Genomic DNA, 12,075 nt, shown 5'->3' on the forward strand with positions numbered 1-12,075 from the left:
CTCCCACCCTGGGAAGCCCCCTTTTTTAATTAAAAAAAATTTTTTTAAAATGTTTATTTACTTTTTGAGAGAGAGACACAGACAGAGAGAGACACACAGAGCATGAGCGGGGGAGCGGCAGAGAGAGGGGGAGACACAGAACCTGAAGCAGGCTCCAGGCTGAGCTGTCAGCACAGAGCCCGACGCAGGGGCTCGACCTCATGGACTGTGAGATCGTGACCTGAGCTGAAGTTGGACGCTTAACTGACTGAGCCCCCCAGGCGCCCCTCGGGCAGCCCTTTGGAGGCTAGGACTCAGACCTGTCTCAGGACAAGGCCCCGGACAGCCAGCCGGCCGATCCTTGGAGACTATCCCGCAGTGACCAAGGTCCATTGGTGACATTGAGGTTGTTTGTACAAATGTGCTCCATTCTCCAAGGGAGTCTTGTTTACAGAGAAAACTGACCGTGCTGACATGACTGATGGTGTCGTTGTGAAGGGGTGGCTGAGAGCCTCTGCCATGCTCGATGCCTGGGGGTCAGAGACGCTGCTGCCAGGGGGAGGGGAGGCGAGGGGCAGAGGTGAGGCTGGAGCTGGAGGCAGGGGCCAGATCACGCGGGACCGGGACCTCACAGGCCTTAGGAAGGGCTCAGGGTTTGATGTGAATGGTCATGGGGACGATGTGAGCTGCATTCCAGTGGGTGAAAACACAAGATTCAAAACTTCCAGATGTCTAGTGATTAATTCATTTGCTCATTCATTCACTCAACCGATATTTGAGTGTCTACTCAGTTCCAAGCACCGTTCCAGGCACTGGGGATTTGAGAGTGAACATGGCAGCCACAGGCCTTGCCTTCTTGGGACCAGAGGGGACACAGACCCTAAATCGAATAACCATACAACGAAGCGCAGACAGGGAGAAGTTGACACCCTTCACTCAACAATGTGTCCCCGGCACTGTGCTGGGTGAGGAAGGCGGCCGGGGTCCCTGTCCTCAAGGAGCTGACGTTCCAGCGAGAGAGACATGCCCAGAAACAAACAACAGCAGTTGGGGCTGCAGAAACCGGGAGGACTTCCTGGAGGAAGGGGGATGAACAGGAGTTAGGTGAGGGACTGTGGGTTGAGGTGAGGAGGGGCAGGCAGGGTGTCTCTCCCATGACCTACTGGCCTCAGGGGGCAGCGGGAGGTGGGAGAAATCGTCACAGCTTTGGGGGAAGGTCATGACTCAGTGGATCGAGGGCCAAGGCTATGGACACAGGGAGACCCAGGGTATCTCTGGGGTGACCGGTCTCTGCATCTCTGTCTCTCTCATTGTCTGTCTCTCACCGTCAGAGACTAACCAGTCTTGGGACTCTCTCGGCGCCTCTTGGCCCCTGTTTCTCTTTCTCTTTTTCCTACGCTCTGATCCTCTTCGCGAGATGTCAGCAAGAGACAAGGATACTGGGAAAACCCCGGGCGGGTGGGCAGGAAGCGAGGTCAGGGGCGCAAGGACAGCTGAGCACAGGGACAGGCGGTGACTGAATGTTCTGTTTTGGAAAGACAGCTCTGGTCAGGGGCGAAGGTGGCTGACCACGAAACCCGATAACCTGGCCAAACACGGCTCCAGCCGAGCCTCTGGCCCGCGGCCCCGTGACCGGGGCGGTGCGGTGCGGTGCGGAACTTTCCCGGAGGGAGGAGAGGCAGGGGGAAAGGGCCCATGGGCGGCTTTTCCTCCACAACCCGGACCAACAGGAAGGGGTGGAAATGAGGGAAGAGAGAATCCTCAAGCGAGACCTCCGTGCGGCTTGTCTCTCCGCGCTTTTCGAAGGGTCACCAAGTCCCGAAGCACTTCCTGTGTGCCAGGCACCATGTCCCCGCTCACCCTTTCCAGCAGAGCAGTTTGGTTTAAGACCATGGACTCCAGAGCCAGACCACCCGAGTCTGAACGCCGCTTTTGCAAATTCCTAGCCCTGTGACCCTGGGTTAAGTTACTTAGCCTCTTTCTTCACGTGTGAACTGGGAAGAAAATAGCACCTGTCTCATACGTTTGAGGTCAAGTTTAATATTAGTGAACACACGTAACAAAGTCAGTGCTCCACAAAAACTCAAGCTATTATTGTTTCAGCCTTGTGGTTGCAGAGCTCGTGCAAAGGAGGCAGAGGGGTCACGTGCAAACCCCTGCTTCACCATGTCTTAGCTCTGTGACCTTGGTTACGGCTCATAACCTCTCTGGCCCTCTCTACTTACCTGTTAAGCGAGGGTGATCTGAGTCCTCGCCTCGGCAGGTGGCAGAGAGGGTCTATGTGCCTGTAAAATAGATGGAAAGCACTCAGTCCACAGGCGGAGGTAAGTCCCAAATAAGTCCATTCTTTTCCCCCACACTGGCCAGCAGGGCTCCAAGCCCCAGAGGCCCCATGATATGCTGGGTCCAGTGCTGGTCCTGTCCTGGAAGACAGTGGCAGGCAGCTGGAGCGAGAGCGAGCCTCCCTGGTGCCTGACTTTAGACCTAACAACAGCCTTCTGACGCAGGCATTATCAACCCATTTCACAGAGGTGGCAACTGAGGTCTGGAGAGGTAAGCAAGCTGCCAGGGCTAGAGGTTAGTGAGCACCGGCTCCTCGGAGCTGCTCCTGACTCAAACTCCTGTGACAACCCGCCCACCTCTGTCATCATATAGGCAACTAGGACCTGAGTCTTACCCACATGCTCGGCCGCATTCTCCTGCCTTGCAGTCTCCAGCCGGCCCTGAGCTCACCTCAGAAATGTTGGTTGTACCAGACAGAAACTGCAAACCCGAAGGGTTGTGCTGTCCCCAAAGTAGCCGTCTCCGTCCCTGGCTTCCTTCCCCTACAGCAGCTGGAGGAGATCAACGTGGCCATCGGGTGCTTGAGTTCTCCAGTCACCACCAGGGCAAGAAGCAGAAAGGGACAGAGTGGGGTGTGGGGTCCAGAGCCCCAGAGCCCCAGCGCCCCAGGTTCTCATGCCTGGCCGTGTGACTTTGGACATGGCACTTCCTCTCTCTGAACCTCAGTTTCCTTGTCTATAGACTGGGCACAGCCATCATAGAATCCACCCTCTCAGCTGATGTGCAGGATAGAGCGCATGGGTCCAGCATGAGGCACGGGGCAGGAGCTCGGGAAATGACCGCTGTCCTTATTACTACGTGGACGGGGTGGCTGAAGGTCTCCCCCCCAGCCCCAGCCCCTCAAGCCCACTTTGGCTTCTTATGGTCAGTGGTGAGAGACAGTAGAGAAGCTACAGTAGAGAAGCTAAGAGCATGAGCCTTGGCCTTGACTGCCTGGGGCCGAATCTGCCTCTGCAGCTTGCTAGCTGCGAGATCGCAGGCAAGCGATTTGGCCTCTGCGGGCCTCAGTTTCCCCATCCATGAAGAGATGTGATAACAGTCCCCATCTCTCTGCAATGTGATGACCAAACAGGTTCGCAGGTGTCAAGGCTGGGATCCTGCCAGGCACGCGGTGGGAGCCACGAAAGTGCCTGCCGCTCTTCAGACCTTGAGGGGAGGACGGATCCGATGGCTTCTGCACATTTTACAAAGCGCTCGGGGCCACGGATGGAGGAGGGGAGCCGGGGAAGAATCCTGATCCGAACCAGGGGGGATTTTGCAAAGCAAAGGCCATGGTACTGGGGACGACTCTGCGCAGGTCCCTTGTGGCCCAGGGAAGGGCTGCCCCACCCCCACCCATCCCTGGGAGCCCGTTTTTGGGCATCTCCGTAAGGGGGAAGGACCATCCTTCCAGACTTATCTCGGATTTCTTCATTTCTGTCACATCTGGTGGAACAGCGTGTCCTGTCGGGGCTACTTTCTGAACAAATCCAGAATGTGAGACCTTGGACTTCCGCCACGCCCGCCCGCCTCCATGGCCACGCCCAGCCGGCATGTGGCCACGCCCAGCCGCCGTGTGGCCACGCCCAGCCGCCGTGTGGCCACGCCCAGTCGCCATCTCCTAGAGCCTGGACCATTGCAGCCCCCTCCTCCACGATCGCCCCGTCCCCCCTCGCCCCTCATAGTCCATTCTCCACATGAAGCCAGAGGGGTTCTTTTAGAATCTGGACCCCAGACCCGTGCCCTCCGCTGTTCAGGACTCTCCATGATTCCCATCTTCCCCAGAAAAAAGCCCGAGTCCCTCCAGTGACATGCAGGGCTCTGCACACACGGCCCCTCGACTCCCTGCCCTCACGGCCTCGCCCGCCACCCCAGCCACACTGGCCTTCCCCTCATCCTCCCATGTGCCAGGCACAATCCACCCTCAGGGCCTTTGCACAGCTGTTTCCTCCGCCAGGAACACTCTTCTTACAGACATCCCACCCCCCCCCTTCATTTCAAGTCTATCCTTAAATACCCGCTCAGCTTCCTCCCCTGGTCCTGTTCCTGCTTCGGGGTCAGTCCCTCTGAGACTCTCCAGCCCCTTCCCTGCTTTACTTTTCTCTTTAGCACTTATCATCACCTGAGACACAATATAGTTAATTTATCCATTTATGTTTTTTAATGTACATTTTATTTTTGAGAGAGAGAAAGAGAACATGAGCGGGGGAGGGGCAGGGAGAGGGAGACAGAGAATCCCAAGCAGGCTCTGCCTGGCAGCACAGAGCCCAACAAGGGCTTGAACTCACGAACTGTGACATCATGACCTGAGCCCAAATTGGCAGTCGTTCGCTTAACCGACTGAGCCACCCAGGCGCTCCCTCACCCATTAATGCCCGTCCCCTCTCCACCTCCTCCTCCAGAGTGTGCGCTTTGCTCCCTGTGCGCCCTGGGAGAAGCCGGGGGCCCACTGGGGTGGGGCGCAATGGGCCGTCCCGAGGGAGCAGAGGGACAGATGGGGATGAGAGAGGAGAGGAGGGCGGAGCCCCCATCTCTGGTCTCAGAGTCTGGACGGACGGAGGTGCTATCGAGGGACATGGGGGGCAGGTGAGAGGAGCAGGTTCTGACTTGGGGCGTCGGATGAGAGCTGCCACTCAGGGCTCACTAAGGCCCGGCCGCCGCTCCGAGCACTGGGGACCCTCATGTGGCTCTTTCTCGTGAACCCGAGCGCTGGAGCTGCCGTGACCTTACCGGGAAGCCCTGACCCAGTGCGTGGCATCACTCCGGCCTCGGCTTTCCCATCTGCCAATGGGGTGACAGTCCCTCCCTCCCAAGGCTACAGTGAGACTCAATGATCTAATGCCTCTGAAGTGCCTGGCACCCGGTGGGCACTTGACCAGAACTTGTCTGTCCCCTGTCCAGCCCCTGCACTGGCGGTCCCCCAGGGGACTGTGCTTCGAGCATTATTTTTAACCGTGGCTCCGGGGAGCTGGGCAGTGGCTCTGAAGGCCACGGGAAGACCACGGCCTGAGCTGCATCCCGGCTCCCTCGAAGCCAGGAGATGGTGGCGTGGAAACATCAGGGGAGCCGCGCTGTGCCCGCGCTCTGCCTGGTGACCCTTATGCGAAATTATGTTGTGTCACCCGGTGCTGTTTATAAACAGCACTGACCTGTCCCAAGCCGGTGCCGGGGGGAGGGGGCCCCAGCCCGGTCTCCCCGCCCCTCACCCCCATTCTGAGTGGGCGGGGGCCCCTCCCAATAGCCCTCATTGGCCTCTGGCCAGACCCTGCCTGCTTATTTCAACACCTCGGAGCATTCTGCAGCTGACCAGCCCTGGGGTATTTTTAAACGCTGGCCTCGGCCAACCTCTTTCTCACATTCCAGTCGGGGCCTGGATTCAGTGCATGTCCCAGTTAGGGGAGCCGGGGGTGGGGTGGGGTGGCTGCGGGACTCGTTGACAAACATTTAATGAAATGCCAGGACCTGCGGTCCTACTGTGCGCTGGGTCCTGTAGCAGGAATAGAGGCCAAGGGGGCCCACTGCACACAGCGTGTCCTCAGTGCAGCCCTGGTCTGGCGGGGACACTGTGACGGGCGCCAGTATGGAGGCGAGAACGGCAATGACACCTGCTGCCCACAGGGCCCGGTGGGTTCTGTAAATGAGGGAAGGGGGCCCAGGGAGGGGTGACGGGAAGGGGTGAGGACTGCGGGGACCCGCTGAAGGGGGGCGGCTCCGCAGCTCTGACCTCCGTCATCCGAGAGAATCAGGACCAGGACCCCCAGAGCACCGCACTTTTCAAAAGAAGCTGCAAATCCAGGTTCATGTGGAATTTCCTGCAAACTCTTGACTTTTAAATGTTGGCAACAATTTTTTTTTAATGTTAAAAACATTCTGAGAGCCAAACGAAGCCCTTTGGTGGGCCGGATGCAGCCTGTAAGAGTTAAGTCCGTGGAGGCAAACAGTTTGTGTTTTCCGATGCAAACAGATGCACTAGAAAATGCTCAGCAAACCTGCAATGGGCACCTGCTAGGAGCTGCTTCTATCCAAGGGCCCCCAGAGACAGCAGGGAACAGGGTAGGCAGCAGCCTGTTGTTTAGGGCCACGCTGGGGCCAGGGGCCCGTGGGTCCTGCCAGCCGTGCGTCAGACACACCCACCAGTAACAATTCACTGGTATGCACTCAAGGCCAAAGAGATCAGAGTCAAAAACAAAGGTACCAATTACTCAAACTCATCACTCTAATTATTTCACTGTTTTCTAGATCCTCAAGATTATTCACATCTATCGTATCATTATACAATATTATGATATTATATGAGGGATGGGTTATATGATATATGATCTCTTCTCAACCCCAAGTTCCGTGAATTCCTGTTGAAATTGGTCACGGTGGGAGTATTTCCACAACGAAAAGTAGCAACTATAAAACCAGAGCTCTCTTTGCCCGCGTGGTGCACACTTAGCAGCCGATCAGATTAAGACAAATACACTGATAATGTGTAATGTGTCGGACAAGAACACCTACAATGAAGGAAAATAAAGTATATAGAGGGTTAGATGGTGATGCAGGGGAGTATTGCAGATGGGCAGGCCATGAGGAGATATTTGAGCAGAGACCTGAATGAAGTCAGAGAATGAGTCAGACAGATATCTGGCAGAAGGAGGTTCAGGCAAAAGGAACAGCAAGTTTCTGTCTGGGGACAGGTACAAGCTTGCTAGTTCGGCACAGGGAGGAGGCAAGTGTGGCAGGAGCACAGTGGGGGAGGGACGAAGGGAGGGAGAGTTGGAGATGAAGCTGGGGAGGAAGGCAAAGGTCAGATCATACAAGATCTTACAGGCCAACGTGAGGAGGGTGATTTTTACTTAAAGGGAAATGGGAGTCCTCGAGGGTCTTGAGCAGGGGAATGACAGGACTTAATTCATCTTTTAAAAAGTCTCCTCTGACTGTGGTGGGTGGCCTGGAACAAAGCTGGAGGCTGGGAGACAAGGGAGGAGACCAGTGTCACACTCCAGGCAGGCGAGGATGGTGGCCGTAAAGGAAGCAACAAGAATACAGATTCAGAATGTGTTTGGCAGTCGAGTCAACAGGACTTCTGATGAGTGGGATGTGTGGGGCCAGGGAACAGGGGATGAAACATGGTCCGTAGGTTTTGGCTGGAGCACCTGTTTGGTACTGTGGGGGGGGGGGGGGGCCCCGCACCATCTCCTGAGATAAGACCAGTAGGCAGGATCAGGGCATAGGAGGGGCATTGGAGTCTCTCTGTTGCTACGGCAACCCCAAGCCAGGGGACACCATGTTGGGGGTTGACAGGGATTCTGGGAAGGGCTTACAGTGAAGAAGGTGTAAAGTTTAAGGGGAAGCCTCTGCATGAACAGCATCTGGGGGACGGAACAGCACGGGCAAAGGCCCGGAGGCAGGAAAAGTGTAGTCTTCTTGTAGAATGTGCGGGAGGGGGGCCCGGGGTAGCAGAGGAGGCAGAAGAGCAGACCTTACAAAGGGCTGCTTCTTTCGATGAAGGAGGCTGGCAGGTGCCCTCAGGGCACCGGGGCAAGCGGTGAGGGTGCAGGCCACCGGGAACACCTTACGCCTGGGTGGCTCAGTCGGTTAAGCATCCGACTTCAGCTCAGGTCATGATCTCACGGTTCGTGGGTTCGGGCCCCATGTCGGGCTCTGTGCTGACAGCTTGGAGCCTGGAGCCTGCTTCTAATTCTGTGTCTCCCTCTCTCTCTGACCCTCCCCTGCTCACGCTGTCTCTATCTCTGTCTCAAAAATAAAGAAAACATTAAAAATTAAAAAAATTAAAGAAGGAAACAGGGCCTCAGGTCTGGCCTCACGCTGCTGGGCTTGGAGCCCCTGCTCTCAGCGTACGCAGTGAAAGCCCTCTCCGACCCGCTGGGGCCCTCGCCAACCCAGACAGCACCTTGGAGAATTTATGCCAACGAACCAGGAAAACAACACAACCCTGAAGGGAGGGAGGAGGGATAACCAAAGAAAAAATTCTGCAAACTTTAGTTTCTGGATTCCCATCACGTGGAAGGCCCGGGAGGTCACATCCCGGGACTGAGGGATGACAGGTGACCACGGCCTAGTGGGGGCTCAGGGGTTTACAGGACCTTTGTAACCCTCCTCTGGGAAGAGGCGTGGACACAGCGCTGGCCCGCGGACTTGGGGCCTGCCCTGTCCTCAGTTCGGGTCTGAGTTCAAGGCAGGCTTTTCCGCCACACACTTGCTGTGTGATCTTGGGCAAGTCACTGGTCTTTCTGAGCCTCAATTTCCTTATCCATACAGAGGGCTAATAATGGCCCCTGTGACCCCGTCACTCATCTGCCCCCTCAGCCACTGGGGACGAAGTGAGATAACACAGAGCAGTGATTTAGCCCGGTGGTCGGTGCCACACTCCCAATATGTGCAGCCATCAATCATTATTTGCAACATTATTATTAATTATGGAGGCCTTACCCAGGCCAGGCTTCGGGCTACATGCAGTATCTCATTTAAGCCTCATTCCCTCCCTGTGAGTGAGGATTACCACCAAGTCCACTTTACACACGGGGAAACAGAGCCTCCGAGACTTAAGCAGGCTTGCCCAGCATATAATTGTGAGTGGGGCACAGCCAGGATTTGAACCTACATCTGACCTTAAAACTTGCCCTTAGGTTCATGCTGGGTTCTGCCTCCATGAATCAAATCGGGCTCCAGAGGTTCAGGAAATAGCAGTCAGTGTGAGCCGGGGCATCCGTCTACATCAGGGGTGCCCCTCCCCTTCCCAGAGCCAGTCAGCTCAGACTACATGCCTATCCTGCGGTGTAGACAGGACCTGAACGATGGCTGCCCCAGGGCAGCGAAGAGCCGGGGGAAGCAGAGCCCTAGGCCAGCCTGAGGCCCTTCCTCCTGAAGCAGGAGTCCAGCCGGGCACCCGTGTCCCGTCCATAAACGTGCCCCAAAATAGCTTGCTGGGCCCAGCCAGCACAAGAGGGCTAGGACGTCCTGTTCCCACTGGCTCCGGCCAGACAGTGACCGTGCACTTGGCTTTCCCCGTTGGAGGCTGCCGGGAGGGCGGGCAGAGCTCATCCTGTCTCAGGACTTTTGGGAATAGCTGGGCACCAGCACCCCCGACCTCGACGCTGTGGGGCTCCCTGGGGTCGGGGAGGTGGCTGCGGGCGGAAGCCAGCAGCTTCCCTGGGTAGTTGAGGGTTCAGACACTGGCGGGGGGCGGGGGAGAAGGGGGGGTTTGGGGGGTGCCCGACGCCGGGAGCTCCATGTGCTCCATGCCTCACCCGCACTGTCGACTTTGCCCTCACAAACGCCCTAGGAGGAGCTCCCCTGTTACCCCCCTCAGACGGGGAAACCGAGGCTCACCGGCCCACGGGCACCGTAAATTGGCCAGGCCGGGATTCACAGCCGGTTATAGATCCCACGCCGACCAAGGCGATTCATGGCAAACTCAGGAGCTTAAAACAACACAAACTTACCCGCTTACAGTTCTGGGGGTCGGAGGTCAAAAATGGGTGACCCGTGGCTAAGATCCAAGTGGCGGCAGGGCCGTGTTCCTTCCGGAGCCCCTGTCCCTTGCCTTCTCCAGCCTCCAGATGCCACCCACGTTCCCTGGTTCTGACCCTCACACAGCTCCTTCTCTGACTCGGACCCCCCTGCGAGGACATTGACCCTGTGACCCAGGCAAATCGCCTGTCCTAAGACCCTTAACTTTACCCCATCTGCCGCATCCCTTTGGCCACATGAGGTCACGTGTTCACGGGTTCTGGGGACTGGGCCATGGACATCTTAGGGGACCATCATTCCAGCCACCTCGAACCTAGGAGCCAGCTCCCACCGAGTCTTCCTGGCTTTGCCTGAGGGCAGTGCAGGCTGCAGGGCCCGGAATGGGCAGAGGGGAGAGGGGCAGCCTGGGCCTCTCCGAGGGAGGCCTGGCACCTTCCTGTGAGAAGGTCCCTGGGGGAGAGGGCAGGCCCAGAGGCGAATGAGGTGGCCGGGAGGGGCCGGGGCGGGGGCAGAACGCTCCTCCAGCGGACCGGTGCCAGAGGAGATGGAGGCCCGGGTGGCCGGAGCGGCTGACTTCCCAAAATCCTGGTTTTTATGTGACATCTCCAAGTCTGATGTGCTGGCAAATGAAAAACAAAATTACGAGGGAAAACCCCACGTGCACGTGTATTGTGGAGCCACACAGAACACGTCTGGGGCCAGATGAGACCCATAGGCCGCGGGCCCGCCGGGGAGGGAGGGCGACGGCACATCCTTGCCGAGGGCAGAAGGCGCCGGCACGTCGGTGGAGGGGCCTGAGGAGCCCCCTGGCCAGCTCTGTCCGGTGGGGGAGGCCTGGGCAGAGGGGACTCAGGAAGGGACGCCGGGCCTCAGCAACGTCGGGCAGAGCAGGGTCAGCCGGTCAGACGGACGCCCGATCACGTGGATTCACTCCCAGCTGAGAGTCCATGCAGGCCGGAGGCCCGTGTGGCCGTGGACGGGTTACCTGGCCTTCGGCGCGCTCCACGGGGTGTCCAGACTCAGCACCGCACAAAGCAGAGCGAGCACCTGTCTTCAGCGGCCATGGACGGGCCATCAATGCGGAATTGGCCTTGCACGGACCCCTGCATTCCCTGCCTCATCCTTAATGCAAGGATAAAAGTGACTTCAGCTCCTTATCACTGAGCACCAACTGAATGTCCCATATTCCGTCCTCAAAACCTATGAGGCTGGTGTTACTATGGCCCCCATTTTACAGGTGGACAAACTGAGGCCAGGACACACTGGTCACATTGGCTAGGAAGGGACAGACTTGGGAAGGAGCCTCTGCCCCAGAAACCATTCTCTCGGCCCCGTGCCTCAGTTCTCAGCTACCTATCAGTCCCAGGGGAGCTCTCAGGGACCTATGGCTGGGGGACAACCTTGGGGGTAACATGGAGGGCGCCCTCTGTTCGTCCACTAAACCTTGCTCTGAATTTGCCTCTTCCCGACTTCAAACAGGCGCCAGTTCCCAACCTTGTAGACCGGAGGCCCTTGGTGCCTTTAGAGATTTCAGACAACTGGTCCTCTCTCAGGGCTGTGGACGTGAGGTCTGGGCACTTTTCAGGCTCTCTGCCCTAGGCAGACTCCCCAAGCCATTTTATTTTTTATTAAAAAAATTTTTTTAATGTTTAGTTTTGAAACAGAGAGACAGAGTGCGAGTGGAGGGGGGACACAGAGAAGGAGACACAGAATGTGAAGCAGGCTCCAGGCTCCGAGCTGTCAGCACAGAGCTCGACGCGGAGCTCGAACCCACAAACGTGAGATCATGCCCTGAGCCGAAGTCAGACGCTTAACCGACTGGGGCCCCCCAGCGTCCCCTCCCTAAGCCATCTGAAAATAATAGCGCCCAATTACTGGACCCACTATGTGCCAGGCACTTGATAGACATGGGTTCATTTAACCCTTAACAATCCTGTGAGGTGGGGGGTTGGACAGATGAGGAAACTGAGGCTGGCTGGGGTGAAGTCACCTACCCAGGTCACCCAAGCACAGACAGGACAGGTTCAAAGCCACACTGTGAAGCCCCGTGCCACGTGGCTCCGCTCTGCCAGCCGCTGGGTGGGGAGAGGTTTCTGCTCTTCGCCAAGAACTTCACCCCCTTCGGGCCACTTCACTGCAAATGCCTGACAGGCGTAGTTCTCGTTAGTCACCAGTTTGGGGGCTCCTTCCTGGGACTGGGGGGCTGGGTGCTAACGTGTTCAGCGGGCTCCCTTTCCACGCCCCTCCTCTCGTCTCACACTCGGGGTTCCGTGGTGGGAAACCTTGTCCATTTCC

At 57.3% G+C, this 12,075-nt stretch overlaps 1 long non-coding RNA gene across 1 annotated transcript; it reads right to left on the reverse strand.

The window, feature by feature from the left end:
* Nucleotides 1-226: 226 nt before the first annotated feature.
* On the reverse strand, nt 227-2,266 carry LOC120230446. Its single transcript, XR_005528022.1, has 3 exons — nt 2,205-2,266; nt 1,319-1,504; nt 227-1,054 (listed from the first exon to the last, which is right to left on the reverse strand). It is a non-coding gene; the product is annotated as an uncharacterized LOC120230446 (long non-coding RNA).
* Nucleotides 2,267-12,075: the final 9,809 nt, after the last annotated feature.

This window comes from Hyaena hyaena, unplaced genomic scaffold, assembly GCF_003009895.1.
Source record: "Hyaena hyaena isolate Hyena2069 unplaced genomic scaffold, ASM300989v1 scaffold_42, whole genome shotgun sequence".
In the NCBI taxonomy this organism is placed as follows: Eukaryota; Metazoa; Chordata; class Mammalia; order Carnivora; family Hyaenidae; genus Hyaena; species Hyaena hyaena.